The sequence below is a fragment of the Cnephaeus nilssonii genome (genome assembly GCF_951640355.1).
Source record: "Cnephaeus nilssonii genome assembly, chromosome: 14".
NCBI classification, from domain to species: domain Eukaryota; kingdom Metazoa; phylum Chordata; class Mammalia; order Chiroptera; family Vespertilionidae; genus Cnephaeus; species Cnephaeus nilssonii.
In genome coordinates, this window is record NC_137085.1 from 15,255,792 (window position 1) to 15,281,344 (window position 25,553).

General features: G+C 49.6%; 1 protein-coding gene across 2 annotated transcripts in view; it reads left to right on the forward strand.

Moving 5' to 3' along the window:
• The first annotated feature begins 6,805 nt into the window (after positions 1-6,805).
• Positions 6,806-25,553, forward strand: part of GSN (gelsolin) — a 47,799-nt gene continuing 29,051 nt past the window's right edge. Inside the window, exons 1-2 of one of the 2 annotated variants that reach the window (XM_079790441.1) lie at positions 6,806-7,071; positions 17,435-17,522. The gene's annotated coding sequence lies outside the window, so the exon portion shown is untranslated. The remainder of the gene's footprint in view (positions 7,072-17,434; positions 17,523-25,553) is intronic. The other variant, XM_079790442.1, reaches the window with a different exon arrangement.

Genomic DNA, 25,553 nt, shown 5'->3' on the forward strand with positions numbered 1-25,553 from the left:
ACATCTGCCTTTAAGTCAAGTCACTCTAGGTGACTTGCTGGCCTGTGTGTTTTCACTGCAGCATGGAGCACGAGACGGCAGCACAACATTGAAAAGCCCATTGTTCCGTGTTGTGATAATATACTGTAGTTCAATGTGCAAAGTACTGTCCCTCCCACCCTGCTGGTAACCTGGGGAGACAGCTGAATGCCTTCTGGTCTGCTGAGCCCAGAAGAGTGGGGCTGGGCTTTCAGAAACAGCTGGGCTGATTCATCCAGAACAAAAGCCAGTTCTTCCTGCTAAATCCCTGGCAGGCATGGGCTGCGAGGCCAGCAGGCCCCTGTGCCCCTTCTTGATCCGGTTCCAACAGTGTCAGTCTCCTGCATGAGAGCCTTTGACAACTTCCCCATCCCTCTAGTCTGGCATATTCTCAGCCCCACCTCAAAGAGTGGGAGACAGTGGCTTTGGAGTGAAATCTGGGTTCTCAGCTCTGCCATTTCCCAGTTGTGCAACGTAAACAAGTGACTTCACTTCTCTGAGCCTCAATTTCTTCGTCTGTGAACTGGGAGTGAGAATAGTTCAATCTGAGGAATTTGTTGTCAGATTTGAAGGAGCAGGCACTCATGAATCCCGTTGTCCTTTTGCTGCCCTGTTATCTTCTTGCTGTCTAGTTTCGTCTTCCATAACTCAGTCCATGTACCCTGCACTCCAGACACTCTGGGACATGCTCACTCATCTTAAACACCTCCATGCCTTTACCTACAGGGTTCCCATAATGATACCAGCTACTGTTTATAGAGTCCTTTCTATGCCCCACTCTTTGCAACAAGCAATTGACATGGACAATTTCATTTTCCCACAACTCTTTGAGGTGGACACAATTATCAGATCAAGAAACTGAGGCACAGGGAGGTGTCCTCCAAGGCCTAGCTCATCTTCTTCTTTGTAGTCTCCTTGGACCCTGTGTTCCCCAGCCTCTCATCCCATCCCCACCTGATCTTCCTCTATCTTAATTCCCATAACACCCTATTGTAAATGTCTGTTTCCTTGGCCACAGACCCTGCAAAGATTGAGTCTACGACTGATTTATTTGTATGCCCTTAGCCCCAAGTGCAGGGCCTGCACATAGCTGGTACTCAGAAAAGCAATAAGTAAATAATAGCAAGGAAAAATAAAGAAAGCATAAACTCCTTTTGTGGGTACAGTTTGAAAAAATACAAAAATAGCGCTGCCTCCAAGATCTTTTTGGTGTATGTGTTCAAGGGGTTTTATGAGTTACTTTTTATTTCTACAGCATAGGCGTTTACGGTCTTTCTTAAAATAAGTCTACATTTCTCAAGCAACTCCAAATAACTTCCATATAAAGAGACAGTGACTTGTCATAAAGCAGTAAGTGTACAGGGAAGGGGCTAACCTCAAGCCCTAACATTGTCCAGATGAAATGAAATAATTCCTGATCCTGAATAGGAGGCATGGAAAAGACCTTCCCTTCCCCTTGACTTTCTTTCACTTCTGCTGTTGAAAGAAGCTGGGCTTTGGTGACAGACCTGGGTTCAAATCCCAGTTTACCACTCACCCAGCTCTGGAGGCTTACGCGGGTTACTTATCTTTTCTGAGCCTGTTTATTTATTTGAAAAATTTAAGATAATTATACCTAACCTGGATGACAGTTGTAAGGCTTAATTGAAATAATAATGCAGCTAGCATATAATAAGTGCCTAAAAAGTGGTAGTTATGATTACAATTTTAGTTGCTATTATGATGAGTGCCACTGTCATAGGACCACCTGTGTGCAGCTTCGGACAGCAGTGACAGGCCTGGTAGAAGGAGAAAGGGCATCTAGGTGCCTTTGCTATTTCCTTTAAATTCTAAGCTGGGAGGTGGATGGAGGGGAGATTTGCTGCTGGATAAGAGAAACAGTGACCTTGCTCAGGCTCATGCTGTCCAGCATCTGACTGGCGTTGTTGATGGGGCACAGGTACAGAATCGCGCCTGCCAGGGATCCAGCGATGTGGAAATTCAACTGTGGGTTTTATGGCCGAGCTGACAGTGATCACATGGAACCAATACTCTAAGTTATCATTAAAATAATGGGACAAACACATTCCTGCCCGTGGATTCAGAAGACGTTAGAATTGGCAGCTCTTGGAATTCAAAGCACAACCCTCTGCTGAGTCCTCCTGATGCATCCCAAATTCATCTCCCATTTCCCTCATTTACTGATTAATTAACTCAATAAAAATTTGCTAAGCCTCTGTTCTGTGACACTGGGGATATATTAGAAAAGCAAGCAACCACTTTTTCCTTCTTCTGAGCTCCCAGCCACTGAGGGAGATATACACATAAACAGGCACTCAGTGTAGAGGGATGAATGAGGGAACCCAGGGTATGGGTAGTTGTGTGCTGGTAAATGTTAAACGGCAGGCTCTGGGATCAGGGAGAAGGGAAGTCTCAATTTGCAGCCTTTGCTGATTTCTCCCACCATGGCTGATTTCAGATTACCAGTGTGATGTTACTGAATGTGGAATTGGGAAGTTATGTGTAATAGTACACAATTATATACTACTAGAGGCCCAGTGCATGATTTAATCATGCACCTGGTGCACCAGCGGCCTGTCCGCAGGCGCCCCAGGCCTTCCGAAAGCCTCCGGCGCTGCGGAGGCTTTCGAAAGGCCTTGCGCCGGAGCAGACAGGCGGCCAGGTCCCCCCGCTTTGGCCTTTGATCGCGGGGGACCTGTCCGGCTGGCTGTCCGCAGGCGCCCCAGGCCTTCCGAAAGCCTCCGGCGCTGCGGAGGCTTTCGAAAGGCCTTGCGCCGGAGCAGACAGGCGGCCAGGTCCCCCCGCTTTGGCCTTTGATCGCGGGGGACCTGTCCGGCTGGCTGTCCGCAGGCGCCCCAGGCCTTCCGAAAGCCTCCGGCGCTGCGGAGGCTTTCGAAAGGCCTTGCGCCGGAGCAGACAGGCGGCCAGGTCCCCCCGCTTTGGCCTTTGATCGCGGGGGACCTGTCCGGCTGGCTGTCCGCAGGCGCCCCAGGCCTTCCGAAAGCCTCCGGCGCTGCGGAGGCTTTCGAAAGGCCTTGCGCCGGAGCAGACAGGCGGCCAGGTCCCCCGCTTTGGCCTTTGATCGCGGGGGACCTGTCCGGCTGTCCGCAGGCGCCCCAGGCCTTCCGAAAGCCTCCGGCAGCCATGGTACAGACGCTGAGCTCGCGGCGCCAGAGGCGCCGCGAGCTCAGCGTCCTTCTGGCCCAATCAGCTACCCCGGCCACCCTGAGTCCCGCCCCCTGCGCCTCCTGCTGGCCCAATCGTGGGCGTAGCGGAGTGATGGTAATTTACATATTACCATTTTATTATGTAGGATTTCCACTATATAGGTAAATAGGTAATATAATGGGGATCAGGCCTAAGCCGTCAGTTGGACATCCCCTGAGGGCTCCCAGACTGCGGGAGGGCACAGGCCAGGCTGAGGAGACCCCCCCCCCAAGTGCACGAATTTCATGTACCGGGCCTTTAGTTTAATTATAAGTTTATATAAATTAATTTTTACTGAAGGCTGTGTTTAACAAGTAGCTATCAAAATTCCTGGAAATTTAACAACCAGCTCTTGCAAGCCGATTCTAGCACACCACTGAAGGGACGGAGACTGGAGCCAATAAAAGACTCCTTCCCTTCTTCCAGGCTTGTCTTCCTCCAGCCGCCACACCTTGGCTTGTTCTGTGCCCTTAGCAGATGCCATCCCGTTCCTCACCTCCATCCTTATTCTTTCTGTCCTTTCAAGGCTGATGTGTCCTTCTGCCTAGTGAAACTGTATTTTCTGCCTGGCTTCCCCTCCCCTTTATCTCCATCCACAGGCTACAGTGGGAGCAGCCAGGTTTTGCAGTGGGACCCTGCCTTTCTGGCTAGAGTCAATTGGATAAAAGGTAGGCATCTGACCCAAGTTAGTTATGGGTCACAGACAAAGATTTTAGCTCGCTGAAAGCAGAAATGCTTGTCTGAAGGGACACAGAGCAATAATAAGATGGGCAGCAGTGAAAGATGGGGGTGAGAGCACCTCCCCAATTTCCGTTAGTACTCCGGTCCTGCTTTTGGTCTGACCCCGGGGCCCACTGTATCCCTGCCCTAGGGCTCCTGGGGATATTCCAGGATCTCCTGAGAGCACCCCCTCAATTAATCCTTGGCACAAGTTTTCCATTTTGCGCTCTACTTCTAGGAACTTGCTATAAGGCATTCGATGCTCAATAAATACTTATCCTAACAACTAATTTTTCTGAAGTGAACTCCAGGAGAGATCTGCACCCAAAAAAGCCCCACAGGTCCAGAAGTCTTCCCTGGCTAGCCCGGCCTTCTCCACTCTGAGTTTCTCCACATCCATCTAGCCACTTGATGAGGGTCTCACTGGCTTTCTCTGTGGAAAATGGCCACCTCAAATGGTGACGTTAGCCTTCAGAGATAACCAGTCCTCACTGGCCTAGTTAATTAGCCAAAATGGTTATGTCCCAAACTCTAACCCCAAATTATGGTAGTCCAGCTTGGTTCTGATAACTTTTCTTAACACTGTCCACTGTGTTTGGGGTGGGTGGGGGTTATAGTACAAACATGGGTGCCTAGCAAGGGCCACCTCTGTGGATGGGGAGAGGCCTTCTCAGAAGAGGGACTAAGCAGTGCCAAATTGTCTACTGCATGGCCTGGGTGTGGCCTTTATTTCCCCAATTCCTCATTGTTGGTGAGGAGGTGGACTTCTGATAAAAGGATGCATCGGAATTATTTATGAGAGGAGATCCATATCATCAAGAACAAGAAGACATTCACTCTGAAGGTGAAGATTCAGGGCAAAAAGTCTTCACGGAGACCTAGACCCAAGGCGGGAGGAGTACAGAAAGGAATCTAGAAAGAAATGAGAATAAGACACCAAGGCAGAGGGCACGTCTAAGCATCCGTGCAAGACAGACTTTACCTTGACTGAAAAGTCAGACCAAGATACAGCTTGACCACCTGTGAAACGAATGTGTTGATGTATGCAAAGCAAAACACTAGGAATTTGGGTGGCCCTCCAGTATAAATATTGGTTATCATCATTATTTTAAATTATTTCTGGTGATAGCCTAGGTTTATGGGCTTTTCCAGTACAAAATGGAGCAATCACAGAGTTATGGGTGCAAGTCTCTGCTCTCTAGGCCTGAGTTCCCCCATTTCTACATTGAGGGGTTGGACCATGTTCTCCAGTGTCTCCTCCATCCCAATATGATATTCTCCAGTTCATTGGACACAGAGATTCAGAGGTTAACCTCTCCGGGCCTGAGAGAAGTTGCCAGGGTTGGAAATGATATGTTAGATAATAACAGGACATGTGTATGCTGGAAGTTGTAATCAAAGAGCTCAAAGCCAAACAGTCTGCATTTCTGCTTTTCTCCCCACCTACCCCACAGTGGGCCCCAGGAGTCTGGAAAAAGCAGGGGTGGCAGAGAGGGTGTGAGCCTCCCTGAGGCTGGGCATCCTGCTTCAGTTATGGGAGAAAGTGGAACTGGGCAGAGTTTCCCAAGTCAGGAAGGGTGTCAGAGTATGACACAGGACATTGAGCAAAGGAAAGAGGGCCAAAGACTCAGTCTGTGTGGTGTCACTTGTGTGCTCAGGAGAGCTATTCAAACCTCTCTATGCCTTAGCTTCCCTATCTCAAAACTGCACCTGGTAATGCCTACCTTGTGTGTATATGTTGGGGGCAGGGGTAGGGAAGTGAGGTGGAAAGTTGGTAGCACCTGGGAAGCCTAGAGCATGGACCAGGTGTTCAAGAAATGGTTCCTCTAATTCCAAGTGTTGTACAAAGAGAAGGGTCAGGAGGAAGAGGCAGGCTGGGATTCCCCAGGCCCTCTGCTTCCCTGGCTGCTACTCAATGGAAAAACCAGGAACTCTGCTCTTGGCCTCTTTACGTTTCTGCTCTGATTCCCAGCCTGACAGGTACCTCGTGTTAGAGGGAGATTTAACCCACCTGAACATGGGGCTGCTGCCAGCACCTGTGCTGGGAATGGACCTCTTGGTCACCTGGTCCAGTCTCCTGTTGTGTGAGTCTCCTGACTTGGAGCCCCAGAGCAGCTGCAGGAGGCCTGGGAACCCACGGTTGCACCAGGACTGTAGTCCTGCTCCATCCTAAATGGCTATCTCTCAAATGCATGTGACGTGCTTTGAGATAAATAAAATATTACACTTGTTTACATTACCTTGCATTCATCTTTCTAACTGTGGATTTGCTTAACCACCTAAAATAATATCTGCCTTCACACTAACAAGAACTTCCGTTTATAGAGAACTCACAGAACCTGCCATTGTGCTGAGTCCTTCTCTCACTGAGTCTTCCCAACAGCCCCATGAAGTCGCAGTTTTAGAGAGGAAACTGAGACTTTGACATGTTAAGTCACTTGCCTAAAGTTACGGACTAGTGTCAGGAGTTGCAACCCAGGCGGCCTGGCTGCAAAAGCTCTGCTCCCTGTTTTAACTTAAGGACAGGGATGCAATTTGCCATTTCTTGTTTCTTCGCTCCGAACGAAGTTGGGAATCATCTTTCTGATGCTGCTTGCACTTTCCCTGCTTTTGTGAGTAGCTCATTTCACCCGCGGAAGGCTTTGCCTGGGTAGCAGGACCTCGCGGCAGCTGAAATAAGCCTCCGCTGGTCCTAGTGGAACATGGCACGCTGCCCATCCCAACTGAGCTCTCGGACTCGAGCCCAGCCCAGTCGCTCCTCCCCCTCCCTCCAAGCTCCAGCAGCTGTCCCCGGAGTGCTTCGGACCTCAGTTTCCTCGTATCTAAAGCAGGGAGCTTGTTTCCTTGCTGGACAAGTAGCGAGGGTTGGCCAGGAGACAGAAGGTTAGCCCGAAGGCAGTGGAAGGCAGTGTCGCCATTCTCCCGGCAGCCTAAGGGAGGGGCCGGCGCTCCTGCCCCCTCCCTTCCCCCCTACACCCCTATCCCGGCCGCCCCGCCCCGAGGGCGGCTCCGGCCAGCGCCCTGCCCATCCCGGCCCACCGACCGCAACGCTCTCGCCCGGCCCTCCCGGAACCAGCTGAGCACAGCTGGACCCAGCAGCCGCCGTCGCCAGCGCCGCAGCCGCAGGTAGGGGAAGGGGGCGGCTACGACCCGGGGCATCTGGAGATCTCGGTCCTATGGGTCCTCCCCCCCCCCCCTCCCCACCCCCGGCCCCCATTCCGGTCTAGAGCTCCCCTCCGGGTCTGGCGCCTGGACCTCGGGCGGCGGGGGCAACGCTGGAAAAGGGCTTTCTCTCTCACCTAGCTTGTCTTCCAGAGGACCAAGGAGGTTTGGGTTGGGGGAGTAGGCAGGGGAGGAGGGGATTGGGCCTCACCCACAGGCCCCGCTGTGCTGCAAACATCGACCCCGCCCCCGCGGCTGGTGGAACTGAGCCCAGGGCAACCTCCTCAAGGCACTCGGTGTACCTGACCGGGGCTTTGAGGTAATCGCTCGCCCGAGGTCTGGGCGGTGGCTCCGCTGGGGAGCCTGCTCCACGAATTCTTGACTCCAGGGTAATATAATGCCTTTGCTTGCTCGTTCTGGGTGATGAGGAGCCTCCCACCTCCTTCCTCGTTCTGGACCCAGCACTGTTAGAAAGTTTTCCTTGCACTCGTGGGAAATCTTCTTGCATTTGCTACCAGTAGGTGTGGTCTTCTCAGTGCTACAGTATTTGTTCCCTTCCCTGACTCACAGGCAAACTTCTTTCAAAATTGAAGGTAGTCATTGGAATCTCCCTTTCTCCCTGGGTCCCCAGACCTCTGGGCCATGCCTAAGGGCAAGCCTGGGTCCTGGGAAGCTTTGGGACATCTTCTGTAGCCCCTCATCTGCCCAGACATCTACCCTTTATTCTGCCCTCACACCTTCCTCAGAGCAGAAGGCAGGGCTGCTGGGGGAGGTTCTGCTTTTGTTTGGCCTGGAGGACTTCTCAAAGACTTAGTCCTGCACATCCTGTTATCCCAGGATCACATTTTGACCAGGGCACCTCGACCTTTTCCTGCACTGTACTTTACAGTGAGCATAGCTTGCTGAAGTCTGACCCCAGCCCCATGCCATAGCCGAGAGAACTGAAGTGCGTTGAGAGTTTGTGACAGGCTCATAGTCACATAGTGAGGAAGGGGCAGGGCTGGGACCCAGTTCCAGTGGGCTCTCGGGTGACTCCTTCTAGCTGGTGGTACCTTAGACTCTTTTTTTTTTTTTAAATAGTTTTTTGGTTTTTTAATCCTCACCAAGGATATGCTTAGAGAAGGAAGAGAGAAAGTGAGGGAGGGAAGAGGGGAAGGGGAGAGAGAGACATCAATGTGAGAGAGCAACATCAATCAGTTGCCTTCTGTAGCCCAGGTATGTTCTCTGACCAAGAATCAAACCAGCAACCTTTTGGTGCACAGGACTACGCTCAACCAACTGAGCCACTCCCACTGGGTCTTAGACTCTTTTTTTGAGTTTCCATTCACTAAGGGACTGAGTACTTCTCCTCCACCCTTACACACACTTGGGGGTGCTGGTTGGTGTTCTTTGGGGATGTTAAGAGGAAGAAGCTTAGAACAGAGGAGGAAGGGAAGGAGAGGAGACAGTGGGCATCCAGCTCCCTTGAGACTCCATTTTCCTTTCTGAGGCCTCACTATTTATAAATGCCAGGGAAATTGTAAACAGCCGGAGGAGCTTGAGTTGGCACTGGCGTGAGTTATACAGCAGCAAAGAAGGTTTCCCTGTGAATCAGGGAAGGAAACTTTACTCCAGAATTTTCCATAGTCTTTTTTATTATGGACTAATGTGAACTTGGAAAGCAGGCAGCTCCCTGGAGGGGAGGCTGCAGGGTTTGCCTCTCATGGCATTTCCTTCCTCCCTGCTTCCTTGATTCAGTACTCTTGGGTCTAGTGCCTTGTCCTGCGAGGGCCCAAGAACCCCTGAGGAGACAAAACTCTCTATCCTCAAGATACTTCCCATCTAGAGTGGTCGACACAGTCATGGGATACTGATAGTCTGTAAGAGGGGTGACTATGTCTGGGTGACCCAGGCCTCAGAAATGAGTAATAGTTTCCCAGGAGATAAAGAGATTGAGGGAAAAGACATTTTAAGAAACAGGAACAGCTTGTGCAAAGGCACTGAGGTTTTCTGAGCAATCCACTTGGCTATAATGGAGGATGGGGGAAGGGTAGAGTGATGGGAGTTGAGACTGAGTAAAGATGGAACTTGATTGTAAACTAAGGGTTTGGATTTCATTTTAAAGACAATGAGGAGTCGAGAAAGGATTTTTGGCTAGAGCAAAGATAAAAACTCTCAATCTGGTGGCGGATGGTAGGAGATACATTGGATTTCCAAACTTGCCATAAATTTCATCTAAAAGCAAACAGGCTTATACCTATTGGATAAAGCTGCTAAGTTATTCTGAGTTTTGCTGTGTTGTTTTTTTCTTCTTTTTTAAGCAAATTTATATTGTTAAAGATTCAAACATGGAGAAGAGTATAGAGTGACTTTCATCTCTCCAAATCCCCTTTTCCCCCAGAGGTAGTTACTGTTAACAGCTGTGTGTGCACTTGTGCCAAACTATTACAAGCAAGAGCTGTTGTTGATTGGCTGCCTTCACAACGTCTTGGCCATCCAGTGTCAGTAGGTCACTTCCCCCTGCTCCATCTGTGTGGGTAGTTTGGGTTTTTCAGGAGAAATTGCCAAGTCATAGAAATGATTTATTCATGGCCTGTAGTCCTTAGCTGAAGCTTTGGTCTTTGATTTTCTTCAAGAAACTTTACAGCCTAACCTTGCAATCTCTAAGGGTGTAAATATTCTTATTCGAGACTGTAGGACTGAGAGAAGTTAAAAGCACTGACTTGGGAGTGGAGCCACACTGTTAATTCTTCTGAGTGAACTTGGGCAAGTCCTGGCTCTCTGTAAAATGGGGGGGTGGGGGGCGTTGATCTGCATCATAATCATAGAAAGCTGCCTTTTGGAATACCAACCGCTGGGACATTAATTACTTTGTTGATTCCTCACAACCATTCCGCTGAGGTCGAAATTATTATCCCTCTTAGAGAGGCTAAATAACGTGCCTTGGGTTGTGAGACTATTGGGTGATGGTACCAGGACTCCAGAGCTCTGATGAGAGAGCCAGAGATCTTAATCACTGCAGACATTCTCCAGAAGGTTCCACCTCGCTCTGACATGAGTACTGATGGGGGAGTTTTGTTGTGGCTGTGACAATGAACACGAGTCAGAGTGCATGGCTTGGTCTTGTAGCAGAGAGGCCTGGAGGGGCCTCCCTGGGCTGTTTGTAAACACTTTTCTGTACTATCAGGAGGACTCCGGCTCACTTTTTCTATATTTCAGAAAACGCAAGACTTGCCCAAGGTCACCTGTTGAGTTGGGAACCCAGCAAGGACCAGTCCTCTGTCCCTTTACCATTTGAGCCCATGTTCTGGAAAGTTTTCTGGGAAAGCCAGGAAAAGTGGAAGCCCCCCACCCCTGCCCCACAGTTATTCCCTGAGAAAATGCCTGCAGAAGCAGGAAAAAGCAGGTCCCAGGAGTTACGCATTTTGGGGGGCAGGGAAAGAAAGAGACCAGTGTTTAGGCAGCTGGGGGATGTTAAGTAAAAATATCTCCTCTCTTTCAAGTGCATGAGCGTGTGTCATATTTCAGCCTGATGTGGTTTGTGAGTTTGGAGACCACAGACAGACTGGGTTCCTGCTGCTCTCGGGCTTCCCCTCTCTTCCTCATTCTGCCATTTGCCTGGGACCACATCAGCAACGTAAGGGCAGGGCAGAGAAAAGCGGTGAGTGTGGTCCTGGTTTTGCCACTGACAAAGCACGGGGTGACCTGTGCTAATATGTACCTTTCTCTGGGCCCCAGTGTTCACTCTGCACTAGTGGGGGTAGACAGGGTAATGTCAGGCTTTCTGGGTTCAGATGGCCTTGAGTCAGAGGGCTTTTTGCTCAGTGCAGGAACATGGGACCTGCACTTCTGGGAGCACAAAGTGAGCCCACAGCAGCTATCTGTGTTTAAGTTACTGGTGCCAGTGCCAGCTGGAGAGTCGACCACTTTTCATGAATTTGGTCTTTGTGGACTGAATTGGTTGCCCCATTTTGCAGATAAGGAAGTTGAGGTCTGATTCATTTATGTATCCTATTCCCTATTCTACAAGCAATAAGAATCATGGCCATCATATGTATGTAGGATGCTTACTGTGTGTGCTCACCTTTTGTCTATACTGTCTTGTTTAATCTTTTAACAGCCCTGTTAAAGAGGTGATAATGACTCAGTTTTACAGATGAGGAAACTGGGGCTTGGCCTAGAGAGATGAAATGACTTACTTTTTCTTCTTTGAGCCTCACAGGAGTCCTGAGGTTGTCATTATGGGCCCCATTTTACAGGTGAGGAAATCGAGGCCTGGAGATATGAGTTCTCTTGCCCAGGCCACATGGCCAGTTAGATTCCTCCCTGGGCCCTCCATCCAACTCCTTCCTGGTGCCTTGCGTTTTCTGCCTCAGAAGGAGCCTCTGTGCCTCTTGCTTTCAATGCTTGGACTAAGGGATAACAGTTTTCTCCCTGGGCTGTAAAGCATCCCTGAAATGTTCTTTTCCCAAAGGGACTCCAGAAATGGTTTGAGCCATGGTGTCTCTCAGGGAACTCTGATGAAGGCACCACACCAGTGGGAATGGGTTCGTTGATTCTGCTGTTGAGCAAACAGCCTTATTACTTTCCAGCCTCAACAAGGATATCATGTGGGACCAGTTTATTTGCCAAGCAAAGAATATTTTTATGATATATGTAAGCTTTCAGGGTGGAGCCTAGCCCTTCATTTCCTTCCATAGCGCCTATGGCTGGGCTGGGCCCTTGGTAGGTACTGGGTAAATACTAGTTAATTTTTTTGGGAGTAGCAAAGTGCTATGGGTGGGATACCCATGGAATATGGGGCGATTTTTTTCTCCCCTCCTCCAAGAACCTTTTTTTCTTTTTCTAATTATAACAAATGTTGATGATAGGAAATTTGGAAAATAAAAAAGTATAAAAAATAAGAACTGTCTATAATTCTACCAACCAGAGATAATCACTGCTAACATTTGGGCACATTTCCTTCCTGATGTTTTCAGTACTATTTTTTACCCTCACATAACTGTGGTCATACCACATTTATAATTTTCTATTCTGACTTTTTGTTTCTTTCAACAGTATAACATAAATATTTTCTCATGTTTTTCAGGACTGTAAGTTTAATTTTTGTTGTTGTTAATCCTCACCGAGGATATTTTTCCATTGATTTTTAAGGCGAGTGGAAGGGAGTGGGAGATACGGATAGAGAAAAACACCCATGTGAGAGAGAGACATTGATTGGTTGCCTTCCGCACACGTCCGACCAGGGCCAGGGATTGAGCCTGCAGCTGAGGTACGTGCCTTTGACCGGAATCGAACCTGGGACTCCAGTCAGCAACCCGACGCTCTATCCACTGAGCCAAACTGGCTAGGGCTCTAAATTTAATTTTTAAAGTATACTATAACATAAGTAGATAAATGCATGTCTATTACTATTTTAAATCATTATATCTTAGAAGGGTACCCAAGAATTGGAGTTTCTGGGTCAAAATGATGTATTTTACAGGTTTTGCTACATTTTGCCAAGTTGCTGCCCAGAAAGGTTGCAGCCATTTTTATTCTCACCAGCCATGCATGAGGGTGACTTTGTGGGAGCCTCAGAAGCTGGTTATCAAAATTCTAGCTCAGGGACCATTTACGGAAATATCATACTTCATTCATTCTTTTAGCAAATGCATTTGCACAGTTCAGCATCAGTAGAATATAACGGTTAAGATCCGGGCTGAAGAGGTAGAGAGATGCTGGTTCTCATTCTAGTTTCTGCTTGGCACTTGCCATAAGACCTTGAGCTTAAGCCAGGTCACTGCTCTACCTCTGTGCTTAGAGCGGAAGGGCTTGACTTTGTGTCCCCTTGACTTTGTTGTGACTGTGGTGACCATCAGCTGAAGACCAATCTCCTGACTCCCTTCTCACCTCAAAACAGTTTCCGGACTCCAACCTATAGAGTTTGGACCTTGGGAATCGCCTGGCCCCAACCCCTTACTTCATGGCTGGGGATCCTCAGGCTCAGAGATGGCAAGTGAGTTTCCTGAAGCACACAGCAAAAACCTAACTAGTTTCCCTCCACTTTGCACAGGAAGAGTCTAAATCCCTGTTCAGGGCTCAGACAAGACCACAGATCTCTCTCTCTCTCTCTCTCTTTTTTTTTTAAAGATAGTGACCTTACTTCTTCTTCTTTTTAATATGTATTTTTATTGATTTCAGAGAGAAATAGAGAGATAGAAACATCATTGATCAGCTGCCTCCTGCACTCCCCCCACTGGGGACCAAGCCTGCGATCCGGGCATGTACCCTTGACCAGAATCGAACCTGGCACCATTCAGTCCGCAGACTGACCACTGAGCCAAACCAGCTAGGGCCCCCAGATCTCTTAATGTCTTATCTTTGAGGCTCTTCCTACCCATTGTATGTGCCTCCCTCTTCTCTTCCCAAACACTGAGTTGAACTATTTGGTCCACAGCTATGAGTTTCTAGAATCTGAACAGCTCTTGAAATATTTTGCTGCCTAATATCGCAGCAAAGTAGGGCCAGCTCTTCTCTAAGAGAGCGTGACTCAATAGGAAGCAATCTGAGGGGGGAGAAATACAGCTGTAGGACCTAGCATTTGGCTTAAACATTTCCACCTGAAGTTTTTATATTTAAGACTGCAAACAGCAATTTCAACCTATAGATTGCAAACTATAGCCCTGGGGAGCCCCTAGATTGTTTTTGCATGCCTCTGAGCTGAGTGGTTTTTACATTTTCAAAAGGTTGTTAAAAAAATGTACACAAAATAAAAATCCAAACCCAAACCAGGAAGAATATGCAAAAGAGAAGGTATGGGGCCTGCAAAACCTAAAACATTTACTGCCTGGCCCTTTACAGTAAAAGTTTGCTAACCCCTGATCTAGAGTAACCACAGCTTTATGTTTTTCTCTAGTGAGCAAGAGGCCTGGCCTCATATCTTGAAATTTAGTGAGACCAAGATGTAGGGCAGGCAGCCTGACTCGGTAGGAACTTTCGCCCAGACCTTAGCGGTGTGACTGTCAGCACATAATTTCACTTCTCTGAGCTTTGTCCGTCCTTCACAACATGGGGACAATGATATTGCCTGGCAGAGTTATTGTGAGGATGAGAGATGATGTATGTCAGAGTTTAACACTTGGCAAGTGATCAAAAAATGCTAACTGTTCTCACTGGGTGGCCGTTTGAACCCTTCTGGCTTTATTGGTCAGATACCATGTTTCTCCCATCAAATCTGAAGGTCCTCCCCGTGAGCTGGGAGCAGTCTTTTAGGAGAAAAACACTTCTGCTCCAGTCACCCCTACGCCACACCCCAGAGCAGAAAGCTCCTCTGTGGTCACCTTCTAGACAGATGGGGTTCCTGGGAGCTTGCATACTTTCACTAATGGGGAGCTCTCTACCTGAAGACCAGCCTTTGCACTGGTGGGCAGCTCTGACTGTTAGAAAGTGCCTCCTCTCCCTATGCTCTAAGATGTAATTCATCAAACAGCCACTTAGCAAGCCTGGGCTGGGATCTGAATGCCGGAAGGAGCCGCCTCTCTTTATGGCTCTGTCTGGGGTGTGTGGGCGATGGACTAGAGTCAGCGGTTTGTGGACCTTGTTTTTAAGTTGCTGCAGCTTTAAGTCCAAAATGGAAAACAGACCAACTTGTAGTTAGCTGGGGCTAATTCTAATTCTAAACCCAGCCAATTTTAAAACTCTGGGGCTCCCTGTGCCCAAATGCTAGAAAAGAGTGCAATGCTCTTTTAGCCTATAGATGGCAGCACCTGCACTCTTAGCCAGCTCTGTGTGAAGGTGTGCATGAGTGTGTTTACACGCATGATTCACTAGTTTCTTCCTTTAGTGAATCTTGAGCTGTTGTAGCCCCAGCCCTAGGCTAGGTGTTGGGATACAAGGGAGCAGATCTTAGTCTAATGGGGGAGGCTACTTGGAAACAGATCATAATACAGTATGACAGGGAAGACAAGAGGCCTGTGGGATCTCAGATGAGCTCAACCTCTAAGGGGAAGGGGAGTCCAAGAAGATTTCCGGGAGGAAAGCTGGGCTTGATCAAAGTGGAAGAAGAAAAGAAGAAAGAGTTCTGAAACAGGGGAAGCAGTCTGTGCGAAGATTAGACGAGGAATTAAGGAACAGAGTGCAGCTGTCTGGCTGGAGCTTGGGTGTGTGTATGTGTGTGTGGGGGTGTGTGTAGGAGTGGTGGGGAGACAGGAACTGGTGAGAGTTGAGGCTCCAGGGGCTATGGTGGGGGCAGGGGGAAGATGATAAATGATGTCGAATAGTGTGTTAAGGATCTTGGACTATCTGGGGGCCATAGGGAGCCATGGTGGAATCTGAGCCAAGGAGTGACATGGTCTGGGCTTGCTCTGAGGAGACTGCACTTAGGGAAGGAGAGAGGAAGTGGGAGGACCAGTTATGAAGCATTGCAGTCATCTAGGTGAGAGGTGATATTACTTAGACCAAGATGTTGGCAGTTGAGGGGAGGGGGAGAGAAGAGGATGCAAGGACTCAATAGTGTTGGAGGCAAGAGTGACAGAGAAGGGGAGGTTGAAAAGAGCGGAGCCCTGGTGTCTGGCCTGGTATGGGTGTTGGGTGGTGGTGTTGCTGCTGAGATGGGGAGCATTGGGGGAGGAGCAGGATGCACTTGGGAACAAATGTAGCACCGCCAGTGAGGATGAAGGTGTGATTTGGAGGTTTGTAGAAAAGAGGGGGGCTGGATTTGAAAGTCTCATTCTCTCACAGAGTTAACAGAAAGTGCAAGGTCATTAATCATTGGCAGGAACAACAAAACCCAGCTCTGCTTTGATCTGTCCTACATGGAAGGCCCATAGAGGTGGCATTTAACACCGACCCTAGGGCCCAGATAAGGGTCCAGCCTCCTTCCAGATCCCCTGCTGTGCACCCATGCCACTCACAATGCAGAAATCCATCAGGAATGTCTGGGCCATTTAATGTCAGCTGAGAACAAGGCCCCTTTTGTGTCTGAATCCCAGGAGCCTGGAGGGCCTTGCTCCATTTGGGAACCTGCGCTCTCTCTTTGGCTTGGAGAAGCTGGTTAGGGCAGAGAATTTTTCCAGTGTAGGCAGGAGCCAGCTTACTTAGCTGTCCCTGGATGCAGATGACTGGGACTGTGGGACATGAGGTTGTCCATGAAAGGTAGGGGTGTGTGTGTGTGTGTGTGTGTGTGTGTGTGTGTTCGTGTTCTGGGGAATAGAAGGAGGGACTGGAAGGCTGGGCTGCTCAACCCTAGAACCCACATAGTCTGGTCCTTCATTCAGTCACCTAGCATATAGCCAGTGGTCTGCAGTTTGCCAGGCCATGTGCCAGGGCCAAAGCTTCAGAGGCAAAGCAGTCTGATGGAGCTCACAGTCTGTCTGATGGCCGAGAAAGACCTGTCACCAGGTACTGATAACACAGTCTTGCAAGAATAGAATGATACTTAGCCATATAGGTAGGATTATGGCAGGTAAGCAACTTGGGTCCCTGAACTATACAAGTTCAGGATGAGAAAGATACAATTTCTAGAAAAAGACTTAGGATTTAATTAATAATCAGAGTAAATATATGCACTGTTCAAAACCCTTGACATGTTTTATCTCATTTAATCCTTATAATGACTCTGTGGGGTGGGTTCCAACATAATCCATTTTTTACAGAGAAGGAAACTGAGACTCAGAGAGGTGCAGTAACTTGGTCAAGCTACATAGTTAGTTAACTGAAGGACCTTCGTGTCTACCTCCAGAATCCTCAACCACTGCTCTGAAGTTGATTGCAAGGGTTATAAGCTGAATTCATTCATGCAGTGGGATTACTTTAAATGCTAATGGGACTTTAGGCTGGATTAATAGAGGCATGATATCTGGAATGATAGAGGTGAGAGTTCTGCTTGCTTGCTGTGGATAGAACTCATTAGAATGTCTAATTCTGGGTCTTTTAAAAAAAATTATTTCGGGAGGGACAGGATTCATTTGGAGTAGATCAGGGAAAGGGTAAGGGAACAGGACACCCTGGTCTCAGGAAAAGCTGGAGGAAAGGGGCTGTACAACTTGTAGAAGACTGAGGGCCCAGGACCACTGTTTTCAAGTCCCCAAAGAGCCACTTGGAAACAGGATGACAGACCTGTCCCTGGGTGACCGCAGAGAGAGAGAGAGAGAGATTTTAGCACACCCTAATGACAATTTTTTTTTAACCAGCCAAATTCTCCAATAGAAGGTCTTGAAGCCTTGGCAGGAAGCGAGTGCCCCATTGTTGGAGGTGTGCAAATAGGGGCTGTGTGACCCTGGTAGTGGGGCTGGAGAGAAGTGGACGCTTTTGATTTGACCAGATGACCTTGAGCCCTTGACACTGAGTCTTGGTTCTTTATTTACAGGTGGTGCTGACACCTGCTTGTGCAGCTTCTGCCGTGGTCCCAGCACCTGCCCCTGGAACAGCCCCCTTCACCCTCTGAGCCCTGCAAGGTAGGTCGAGTAGTGCAGACCCCAAGTCCTCCTAAACTCGGGAAGTCTGAAGAGGACAGTGGGAGCAGCGCTGGTTGCCATAGTGGATTCGAAGGTAGTTTCTGAGGTGTTTCTAGTTAAGCTCTGAGTACATTCCTGCCCATTACCTCATTTGCTTCTCACCTGCCCTTGAGAGGGTGGCCGGGCAAGGGTGATCCTGTGAGAAAGAGGAAAGGACTGACTAGGCTGGGTGCCAGGGTGCCTGGGCCTCCACCTGGCTGTGCTGCTTGCTGGCTGTGTGACTGTAGGTCAGTTGCTTTCCCTGTCAAGGCCTCTGTTGGCTCTTTTGTAAGAGGGTGGATTTCCTGAGGAAAAAGGAGATGCACGGATTCTCCACAGGAGGTGAGAGAATCTGGGGTGTGGCTGCCAAGTCTCTGCTTGTTGACTGGAGGAGGAGAACCTGAGGAGTGTGAGTCATGGGGAAGGGGATGAGTCAGCGCCACCTGGGGGCCGCTGGCAGGGCTGGCAGGGTGGGGCCACCTGGCTATTGGGATTCCCAGGTTACCCTCTCAAGTGACCCGCTGAAGTATGCTGAAATCCAAGGGGGGAGTCCTGGGCTTTTTCTGACTTCTCTCCTGAAGCCGGAGACCCTGGTTACTTCCCAGCTTGGGCCTCGGTTTCTCTGCCTAAAAAAAATGGGTGTGTGGGTCTCCCCTGCACCTACCTTGCAAATTGTAGTGAAGACTGCACAAGCTCGTAGATGCTGAAGGGCTTTGTGAGCTGTGAAACAGGAAGGATCCCTGCTAGGGAACTAACCCAGCTTCTATCGCTGGAAAGGAAGTGAATTTCTAACAGCAAGGATCTGGAGAGCCTGGAAAATACCCTCCAGCTCATGACATCATCCTTGGTTGCCAAAAAGAGAAGGGGCTGAATGCCTACAAGCTTACTCATTGGTGGCCCAGCTGGCTTCAGGGGGTGACAGCGACCACAGACAGAGCTGTTCCTCTTTCCCAAAGCTGAGATGAAAGGGCCTTCTGATGGTCTCCAGAATGCTTTGTCCTCAAAGCCAGGGTTCCTAGAAGGCCCACCAGGCCCAGAGAGGGGACTTGTCCCACTTCAGCCGAAGCCTGTTGTTCTGCTGAGCAAGGAGCAGCCCTGATGCTGCCCAGAGTGGAGGGATGGGGGCCGGTCTTGGTTCTACAGCTCCAGCTTTTGGGACTGAGCCCTGACCACTCCAGCTCCTAAAGCTGAATTGCCTTTAACTAATCTGTCACCAAAGAGTGTTACTCTCTGTTCATGCTGTTGGTGACAATGACACAGACCTGTCTTCTGCTTTCCCCACTTGTGCAGACCCTGCAGGGCCAGGCTGGCTCAGGCCCAGATGAGTACCTGTTAACTAAGCTTGGCTGGCTCAGCCCCCGCACTGTGCCCACCTCATGCCCACTTCTGCTGAACTTGAGTTCAACCAAGGATGCCCCAGTGAGCTCCTGCTTGTCCAAATCCCGTGGTGTTTCCTCAGATCTCCTTGGAGCAGTTGAGAACATTCAAGAAGCTCTCTCCCCTCTTTGCTTCTGGGAGGCTACACCACCCAGTTTATCTCCATTTCCCTGACCTTCTCTGGACTCTGCTTTTCTGCCTCTAATGTTCACCAGGATTCTGACCACCATCTTGTCTTGAGTTACATTGTAGGTCCACTCGTTCGTTCACTTACTCACTCATTCATGGGTGCATTCACTTGACATATTGAAGCCTTGACTGGGTGTTGGAGAGCAAGATTTTTCCATCCCTCATGATCTTGTAGTCCTGGGTCTTACAGTAAGTCATTATACACATAGCAAATTTATTTCTTCAGCCATAAAGGAGACAACCAGGGTTATGAGCGCATATGGGATTGGGTGGGTGTGATGGAATTCTATCTGGACAGATGAGGGAAGCTTCCCTGAAAAGCCCAGACCTAAAGAGGGAATGGAAGGCGCTGTGTGAGCAGGGGAAGGAGCACCCAGGCAGCGGGAACAGTATGCCGAGGCTCTGAGACAGGAGGTCCCTTGTGGAGTTGTTGGGGACCTAAAGGAAGGGAGCTTGGTGGGACAAGGGCCTGGAGACCATATAGCACCTTAGTCATGCAAGCCCTTGGGGACCTTGGTTAGAGTTTGGATTTTATCCTAAGCCGCTGGGAAATTTTAAAGTAAAGGAGAGATTTGCCCAAATTTCATTATTAGAACCCTGGAAAGAGATAGACCCAAGTCCCACGCTGATAAACCCCAACGGTGTAATGTTTGGTCCTTCCACACTGTGGCGTTCTGACGCTGTGCCTCAGATGAGGCTTGGTCTTAGGCAATCTTGGCAAATGCGCACTTCCCAGCATTCTCTGGGCTCCTTGCATTTTTTTCATTGCTGAGCTTCTGAATGGAGAGGGGCGATGAATCAGACCTGCCCTGCCCTCGGAGATCCAGAATTGTGGTGGCTGAGCCTGGAGTCTTTGGGATAAGTCCCAGAGGAGCCAGGGAGGCCTTTTCCTCCCCCTAGGCTGAGGGTGCGTCGGACTTTCAGGCAGTCACATGTGCAAAGGTTTGGCCACTTGGAGCCACTGTGCTTGGGGCCTAGTGAGCAGTGCTGCTGCAGCAGGAGTGTGGGGTTGAGGTGGGGAGTGGCAGGAGATAACGGGGAGTGCAGGGCTAGGAGAGGCATTGAATGTCAGGTGTGGATCCTCTGGGTGCCAGGAAGCCATGGACGCATTTTCAGCTGGAAGTGGCTTGATTGACAGGATTTGAGCAGGAAGGGTGGATCAGAGGGGTTAACGCTGTAAGCTGGTTGGAAAGAATGAGTATCACTAGGTGAAGCCTTCTTTGTCACTCCCACTCACCTATACACAAACACAGTAAAACACTCAATCCCTTTCTGTCCCCAGCCCTTGTTGGGTTGTTTGCCCATTGGTTAAATCATGGGAGCTTCCCTGTGTTGTTTTACTGCAGCACTGAGGTTTGGTTATACTGTACTGGGCTCCAGAACAAACAGGATGAACCTGAAGCATCACTCTGGCCTGGCTTGCTCTGTGCCCCTTGACATGTCTCTTAACCCCTCTCAGCCTCAGTTTCCTCATATGTGAAATGGGGGTGATCATAGGGTCGTTGGGGGTTAAGTGATGGGGAACTCAAGTCCTAAGCGTATGCCTGATGCATAGGGATGGCTGTTTATCTTTATTTCCCCATTGGTTGCTAACGGCTCAGACCATGTCGTAATCTGCCCTTTGGGGAGTCCTTCTCTGCAGCCATAAAATCTGTAATCTGAATTGAGAACTAGGTGTTCCCTGCAGCCCTGAGGAGGCCTCTAATGGGACTCTGAGGGGTTTGGAAATGCCTTTACATTTCCCACACTGGGGTCTGGCCCGGCTGGGCTCAGAGGGCTGGATGAGATCTTATTTGTCTCTTTAGCTGCAGCTCTCAGCACAAGGCTGGCCTATCATGGTTCTCATTAACACGAAACAAAACAGTTTTAAATTTAAAAAACTCATAGACTTTGAGCATTGTCTTGCCAGCACCTTCATCTCATGGCTGGGGCCCAGAGAAGGAGAGTGACTCATCCAAGGTCAGCCAGCCCTTTAGTGGCAGGGATTGGGCCTGTTCATTTCTCCTGGCTCCAATATGTATTGCAATTCTAATTTTTAAAATGCTGATAACTAAAATTTCAAGTCAGCTGGGGGAGGGGTAACAATGGAGTAGGCATTTTGGGTTTAGGGGCTCCCCAGACCATTTTAGAGAGCATCCTGACTACAAAGTCCTTAAGGATATCATCCAACCTCCTTAGTTTACATTTTGGGAAACTGAGGCCCAGAGAGAGGTAGTAGTTTGCTGTGGGTCCCCAGAGAGTGGGACGCAGAGAAGCAGTCACAAGGCCCACTTTCAGTAATAAGCAGTAGGTGGGCAGCTCTTGCCCCAGCCCACTGCCTCATGTTGAAATGTAAAAGTGGAGTGTGAGCAGTGGTTTCCTGAGGAAGTTTTGGTTTTTAAGTGTGTCAAGGAGAAGGACCATTTCCAGAGCTGTGTGTGCCCATGTGATATCTGTGGAGTTGGACCTGGCACAGTTATTTCAGACCAAAGCCACAGGCTCCTATTTATAGGCCGATGTGATTAGGTTGATGTGGTCAGGAGAGGCCTGCCTGCCCTCGGCCCAGCCCAGCTATGGATGGGGAAGAGGCCCTCGGGGGCAATTCTGACCCATGTGTGAGTAGTGAGGGATCTGGGTGGTCCCTGAAGCCTGCTGGGAGGTGGGGCTCCAGGGAGGCCTCAGGGGAAGTCCCAGTCCTGACTCCCAATTTAGCTGCCTGCAGCAGGCCCTCTACAGAGATGAAACCAGTTCCCATCCTGTTCTCTCCCTGTTTAAAAATCCTCCCTGTCTGAGATCAGTTCAGGACTCCTAGTAGGCCTTCCTCACCCACATGCCCAGGTCTCCACCCCAGGCACACCTCCTCAGTGTTTGTATTTCCAGTGTGAGCCACATCTCTGAGCCTTTGCTGTTCTCTCCACCTGACTTGCCTGTTCCCAGTTTCCCAAAAACAAACCTTCGCTCATTCTTTGAGGCTCTGCTCAAATGCTCCTCCTTTGTGGCTTGTCAGGTCCTGGGTGCTCCCTGCTTGTATCACCTGAGTGATACCCGAGTTCACGTGTGCTGTCCATGGGGCCAGGAAGTCCTGAGGCACGACCCGACTCAGAGGAAGAAAAGGAGCAAGGCATTTGTGGTTGAGCACCTTCTGTGGTCATTCACTTGACATGTTCAATGAAATGCAATCTGCATGCCACTCTGCGCAGCACATGTGTTTCAAAGGTGTGTAGGCATGAAAGTAAGACTTCAAGGTCAGATAGTCCTAATTCATACTTTGCCCTGCACTTCCTAATGGTCATCCTTGGTCTGAACCTTTAGAGCTTCAGTTTTCCCATCTGTAAAATGGAAATGATGCTACCTATAGGTTTTGGGAAAGCATTGTCAACAAGACAGAGCTTATAAGTACTTATGTTCCCTGGTCCATAATGAGCTTCTTTGTGCAATTATGGTACTATTTACAGGTGGGGAAACCAAGGCTCAGTACAGTGAAGCACTGTCTCTAAGGCCCCACACAAGTCAGTGGCCAAGAGGAGAGACCAGGTCTTGGTCCTGGCCTCCAACTCCACCCTGTGTTCTCCTTTCCTCCCTCTCTTAGCCCCTTGGGCCTATTTTGTTCCCCAGATCAGGGGAAGCTTTGTTTGGGGATTGTTTTTCCTAAGAAGTTTCCTCTGTGGGGCCACTGGATGACTCAGAGCCCTGAGTCACCCGAGGAGGCTAAGGGCCAGGATGGAGTGGGGGAGAGAAGAGGAGGGGAAGGAGAGGAAGGACAAGGAAGGGGGTCCCAGTTCCAGCCCTGGCTCTCCCATTGCTTGGCCTCAGTTTCTGCAAGTGTGAAAGGAGATGTTGGGCTTTGGTAGATGGTTTCCAGTCCAGGCTGAGCCTCAGAATCCCAGATTTCCTGGGCCCCACCCTGACCTACCCTCAGAGGCTGGGCGTGGGGCCTGGGAATCTAGGTTTTCTGGAACTCCCCGCGTGATTCTGCTGCACACCTGATCTGCAGAGGTGTTTGGGCACCCAGCTGCTCAAGGCCACCCCCGGCAGGGCCTCAGAGTGGTTGCCAGCCTCTGCGGACCGTCTCCACTAACTCACAGAGCCATGCCTCGCTGGAGGCTTTGTCCGAGTGGTGCATGGGCAGTGCATGGGCTTTTTTCCTTTTTAAAACAGTTTTATTCAAGTGCAATTTACATGAATTGGTGAAGTAAACTTATGTATAATTTATATACATATATTTACCCAGTTTAATTAATTCAGTGATTTTTAATAAATTTACAAAGTTGTGCCTCCATTCCCACAATTCCGTTTGAGAACATTTCTACCACCCCTCAAGACGCTGTGCCTGCTTGCTGACAACCTCCACACCCACCCCGTAGCCCGTCACCAATCTGTCCTGTCTTTCTGAATGCCCTGTGTGCACCTCCCAGCTTCACCCTTTCTGGCTGTGTGGCTTCGTGCAGATGATTGCCCCTCTCTGAGCCTTGGATTTCTCCTTTGTAGGAGAGGGAAAACTATCCTCCTTAAAGCTTACTGTTTGAATTTCACTGATGTGGTAGAGTGTGTGATATATGGCAGGAGCTGGGGAGTGGGAGCCTGGCATGCAGTACCTGGGACATAGTACAGGTACCAGGACACCGCACTAGCAAACATTTTACAGACTCATGCTGTGCCAGGCACTGGGCTAAGCGCCTTAAATGCACTATCTCTTTTAATTCCCATAACAGCACTTATTAGGTGAGTACCAATATCATTCTTATTTTATAGCTGGAGAAACTGAGGCATTGAGAAGGGAGGTAACTTTCCCAGGTTGCATAGGTAATGGTGGGTAGGGGCGGGCGTCTATCTCCAGGCTTGCCTTCCTTAACCGTCACCTGAAGATGGGAATCATGGCTCAAGAAATACCATTTGTGAGCCCAGGACAAGGTTCAGGGCACACACTTTTAAGGATGTGATACAGTGGACACCGGATTCAAAAGATGGCATGTAGTACAGAGTGCATCATGTACTGGATGTGACATGGTGCATGGAGCAGGATCCAAGGAATAAGTGACATGGGACACAGGACATGGGACATGCATCAGGGTAGTCACGCACACAAGATATGAAGAACCCAGGGCCTGGTATGGGGCATAGAGAGCATGCATGGCATATGTGATGCTGGACAGGGTACATGGGGACATGGTACCCAGGGTATAGTGCTTGAGCTTCAACAATGGGCACAAAGAGCCCCTTTTCATGTCAGTGCCTGGGGCCCCAGCATGCAGTGGCAAAATCCAATTTTCTCTTCTCACAAACACCCGTATATGTTTTTCCTCCTCCTCCCTGTCTCTGATGCCAAAGAGTATGTGTCTACCAGAGGACTGGGCCCCAGAGTAAATCCCATCATCCCACCAGCTGAGACAGAGCTCAAGGCTTGGGGCCAAGGGCATGGCTGAGGAAGAGCCTGCCAGGCCCCCAGATGCTTGTCTTTCAGAGGGAGCTGTGAGCACTAGGGCCAGAGCACGGTAATTTTCCTGTAAGCCATCCTCCCTCCTGCTCCCCTCCCTGGCTGCTGCTGCTGGCTGTAAACACTGCATTCCAGTGCTTAGGAGAAAAAGCTTAGGGGAGAGAGCCAGCAATGCCGCTGGGGTTGCTGGGGTGGAGGTGCAGGGAGCAGGCGGTGTTTAGCAGGCTGGTGGTTCCTGAGCCCTCCTGGCACTCACTCCTTTATCTTGTCTCATCTGCACAAGTGCCCCCAATGAGACTGAGGCTCAGAGAGACCAAGAGCTTGCCCATGGTCACATACAGCCAGAGGCAGATGGAGTCTAGACTCCAGCTCTCCTGGAGGCAGGAAATTGAGGCTGTATAGAGGCAAGGTTAGGTGGAGTGGAGGCTGTTGATGGGGGATCAGCAGGTGATGAGGCTGCAAGAGGCTGGGGAGTCTTGTTTGCTTTCAGTACGCACTGGGGACTGTGGAAAGGTCCTGTATAGGAAATAATACAATCTCTAGGGATAATGGGAGAGTTGGAGGCAGTGGGGAAGCTGGTGCAGTGGGACCAGAGGAAAGGTGGGCACCCAGAAACAGGACAGTGGCTGGGTTGTGGGGTGGGAAGCGAATGTGAAACAGGGGGTGCGTGGGGTTGAGCATCGCAGCTCTGGCCTCAGCCCTTATGTGCAGTCCTGGATGACTGACTCTGGTTAGCCCCTGCCGCTAAGAGTGTCCCAGGGGGTTCTGGAAGCCCCCAGAGGTTCAGGCACTTGGACACCCAGAGGAGGATGCTGGTGACTAGTGCCTGAATGGAGGTGAAGTGGGAGCACACCTGGGGAGAGAAGACCACACGTTTTGGAGCCCTACTGGGTGCCAGGCTTGTTTTGTGTGCTGGATCATTTACTTCTTCCATCTGGATGCGATTGTCCTCTGAGCTTGGAAAAGAACAAAAGCATTCCAGTGCCATACTTCTGTTTATATTTAAGAGGGGA